Source organism: Symphalangus syndactylus, chromosome 12 (genome assembly GCF_028878055.3).
Source record: "Symphalangus syndactylus isolate Jambi chromosome 12, NHGRI_mSymSyn1-v2.1_pri, whole genome shotgun sequence".
NCBI classification, from domain to species: domain Eukaryota; kingdom Metazoa; phylum Chordata; class Mammalia; order Primates; family Hylobatidae; genus Symphalangus; species Symphalangus syndactylus.
The window spans coordinates 21,965,609-21,969,991 of record NC_072441.2 but is presented as its reverse complement, the minus strand read 5'-3'; the positions used below and the strand labels follow the sequence as shown (position 1 = coordinate 21,969,991).

General features: G+C 41.5%; 1 pseudogene; it reads left to right on the top strand.

The window, feature by feature from the left end:
- The first annotated feature begins 1,291 nt into the window (after positions 1-1,291).
- LOC134734604 (heterogeneous nuclear ribonucleoproteins C1/C2-like) lies at positions 1,292-2,706 on the top strand (annotated as a pseudogene).
- The last annotated feature ends 1,677 nt before the right edge of the window (positions 2,707-4,383 follow it).

Below are 4,383 nucleotides of genomic sequence, written 5' to 3'. Positions count from 1 at the left end.
ATAAGATTGACACTAAGTCTGTGAAATAGTCCAAGTTTAATTTGTGGAATATATCCAAGTATGCCCCTTCTCCATCTTGCGTAGAAACTCTACTGCGACGTGGCAGCAATCTATAAAATGCCTATGTTTAGCATGCTACAGTAAGAGATGCCCAATAGCCTAAGGATGAATTCTAGTTAGTTTCTGCTTAAGAAATTCCCCAAAGTCCTGGAACACAAGATGTTGAAGGGGTTCCAGAAATTAACAGAGAGATCACCTTTATAACTATTGGAAAATTCTGTCACTTTAATTATGTTATCCAAAGCCTTGAAAAACAGACCCTATATTCAAATCCTGGCTTCTTCAGCTACTATCTGTATCATGTCGCTGTGTTATACAACCCTCCCTGAACCTCAATATCCTTATTTGTAAAATGAAGATAATAATGTCTTTCATTAGTTTGCTTATGTATTCATTCGTCCAGAAAACATATTCTTAAATGCCTACCGCATCCCAGGCATTGAGCTAGACATTAGATAAACAATGGTCAACAAGATAGCCACTGTTCCTACACTCCTGAGCCTTATAGCCTGGTGAGAGACAGAGGCTGTAAATGAACTGGGTGCTATGATGAAGAATAAAGTGAGGCAATCTGCTTTCAGGTGGGTAAGCAGAGAAGGTCTCTCTGTGGATATGATATTAGGCTGATATCTAAAGAATGCAAAAGCAAGCTTTGTAAATGGCAAGTGAGAAAAGTGTTTCAAGTAAAGGAAATGGTTTGTGCAAAGGCCCTGAGCTAGTAAAGGAAGAGTTTGAGAAAGCAAAAGTAGCCTAGTAGATTAAAAAATGAAAAGCGGGGGGAGGTGTGGGGGGGAGGTGGGGGGGGCATTATCCTAAAAAATGGACATTTTCTACCCTAAAACCCAGTAATTTCACTCATGGTATATAACCTAGATAAATTCTTAAATATGCCTACTAGGAGACATATATAAAATACTCCTAATAGCACTAATCTTTGTTCTTGATAGCACAAAATTAAAATAATCCAAACATGGACAAAAGAAAGGATAAGTAAGTTTTGGTGTATTCGCGCAATGGAAGATTATACAGCAGCAAAATGAACGAATTGTAGTTAGACCAATGAAGATGAATTTTATAAGTAAACTTTGAGATGAATACCTAGGGGTTGTGACCACGTCATTGACCTCAAGCAGCAGTTGGCTTCTCCACATGGAACCCTGGAGTTGGAGACACAGAATCTCCCTTCCCACTCCTGTATTTGGCTTTGTGAGAAACCTTCCCATCAAACGTAATGGCTAGCAATGTTATCAACAAGTCAAATCCTCACTCCATGAACCCCAGACTATTCATTGGGAATCTCAACACTCTCGTGATCAAGAAGTCTGATGTGGAAGTAATCTTTTCAAAGTATGGCAAAACTGTGGGTGGCTCTGTTCATAAGGGCTTTGCCTCTGTTCACTGTGTTCGTGAGAGAAATACCCGGGCTACTGTGGCAGGAGGGGACGGCAGAATGATTGCCGGCCAAGTTTTAGATACTAATCTGGCTGCAGAGCTGGAAGTGAACTGAGGAGAAGCCGGCGTGAGATGATCTGCGGCGGAGATGTATGGCTCCTCTTTTGACTTGGTCTGTGACTTTCAGTGGGATTATTATGACAGGTCGCACAGTGATCCAGCACATGCTTCTCCTCCTCCTCCTAGTGCTTGGGCTGTAGCACCCTCAAAACGCCAGCATGTATCAGGAAACACCTCACAAAGGGGCAAAAGTGGCTTCAATTCTAAGAGTGGGCAGTGGGGATCTTCCAAATGGAGAGGAGATGAACTTCAGGCCGTAAGAAGGAAGTGACTCAGATAAAACAAAAAGTGGATTCTGAACTGGAAAATCTGGAGGAATTTGAAAACGAGGGGAGCCAGCAAGGAGTAGAGTTGAAGAATGTGAAGTCAGATGATGGGCAGAGCAGCAGCTCCGTGAAGTAAGATGAGACTAATGTGAAGATGGAATCTGAGGGGCTGCAGATGACTCTGCTGAGGAGAAGGACCTGCTGGATGACAATGATACTGAATGTGGGGGTGACCAACTGGAGATAATCAAGGATGATGAAAAAGAGGCTGAGAGAGGGGAGGATGACAGAGACAGCGCCAATGGCGGGAATGACTTTTTTTTTTTTCTTTTGAGACAGTCTTGCTCTGTCACCCAGGCTGGAGTGCAGTGGCGCAATCTCGGCTCACTGCAAGCTCTGCCTCCCAGGTTCACGCCATTCTCCTGCCTCAGCCTCCCAAGTAGCTGGGATTACAGACGTGTGCCACCATGCCCAGCTAATTTTTGTATTTTTTTTTAGTAGAGACGGTGTTTTGCCACGTTGGCCAGGTTAGTCTCGAACTCCTGACCTCAGGTGATCCACCCACCTCGGCCTCCCAAAGTGCTGGATTACAGGTGTGAGCCACCGCATCCAACTGAGAATGACTCTTAAGCACATGATGGGGTTTAGAAATCCTATGCCATTATTTCTTTACCTAGGCGGCTGTCTAAGATCAAATTCCTCACCTGACCCTCTCCCCTGGTGTCTTCAGCACATGCTCACTGTTCTCCCCATCCCTGTCCTTACCATGTTCATTAATTCATATTGCTCTGAGCCTGGTCTCATTATCACTTCCTTTGAGGTTCCTAGTAGTTTTGTTAAGTCTCACCCTGTAATTTTTGCTTTTAATTTTGATACCTCTTTATGACTTATCGATTAAAAGGATGTATGGTTTTTATCAACTGTCTCTAAAATAATCTCTTGTTATGCAGGAGAACGGTTCTTTTCATTCATACATGAGTTCAGCAGTTGCTTCCCTAACTGCAGAGGAAATCTCATTTAGTTCAGTAGCACTGGAGGGCAGCTTTGAGTTGGAAGTATGTGGATTATGCCCTACATACGCATGCTGTGTGGGGCAGTGCAGCACGAATGTAACAGTGTATTTTTGTGAATGAGAGTTGGCATGTCAAATGCATCCTCTAAAAAGAATCCGTGTAATAGTCTCAAGACAGTTTTCTAAAGTTGATGCTCTGGGTTATTTTTGTGAACAGCCTGATGTTTGGGGCCTTTTCCCCACAAAATAAACAAGCCCTTATTAAAGGAGAAACTTGTAGAAAAATAAATAAATAGTACCTTGAATGGAGAAAAAATTACCAAAAAACAACCCCAACTTACAGTATTATTTACTGTGCATTTAAAACAATCTTAAAATACCCCCAATTTAAAAATATTATAAAAATATTTTTAAAAAGCAAAAGAACTGAAACTCCTGCTTCTGGGCAACATGTTAGAACAGAGAGCAAATTTACTCTTCTGCCTTCACTCGATAACTAGAAAAATACGTGGAACAGTGGTTTTTGGAAATTGGACAACGGGCAGAGCAGGACTGTGGTGTTTGAGTGAAGGATAACAAACCAGGTGAGCTCTGTAATTGCACCAGCTTGCCCCTGAAGGGAGAACCGAACCCCAAACAAAATCCAGTGGTAATGAAGAAAGCAGACTGGCGTTAGGGGAGAACAAGGCAGCCGCAATTTACAGAGCAGAGAACTGTAGAGGAGGGAGCTGTACAGGAGAGCTCTGGGGAGCTGCAGAATGATCTGTTTAACCCATTTATACCTGAGGTTGCAATTTTTTGAATTTGAAAAATCAGACCTTGGTGATGACATTGAGCAGTAGCATATAAATAACTCCCACATGCTTAGCGTTCCATTAATGGAACACTAGGCATAAATGGGAGTGAGAGACAATAACCTGAGGTCAGCGAAAGACCTACCAGAAGGGAGTAGGCAGAACAATTCCTGGATCTCATAGAGCACTGGGAAATGTTCTTGCTTCCACAAGTCAGAGTGAACAGGTCTCATGATATATGGAGCATCAGTAGGAAACTAAGAAGTAAAACATCTTAATAGTCAGCATAAAACCTTACTAGAGGCTGCTGTGGACTCAAAACCACAAAGCTTAAAAGCAAGCTTGAAAGGATCCAACCGTTATCCAAATAACTGCATACCAGAAAAAAGTACAACATTATTAAAAGAATACAAGAAAATCTAGCCACCAGCGACATAAATTCACAATGCCCAGTATCTGAGAAAAAAAATAAATAACCATGAGGCATGCAAAGAAGCAGTAAAATAATATCCCAAAACATAGACAAAAACCAATCCATAGATACTGATGCAAAAATGATATCAATGATGAAACTAGTGCATAAGAACATCACAACAACTCCATATGTTCAGAAGGTAGAAGAAAATGTAGCCATAAGGAGAAGAGAATTTGAAAATGTGAAAAAGACCCAAATGGAACTTCTAGAGATTATCCAAAGTAAGAAATTCACTGGACGAGATTTGTGTCTTTGAATTTAAAG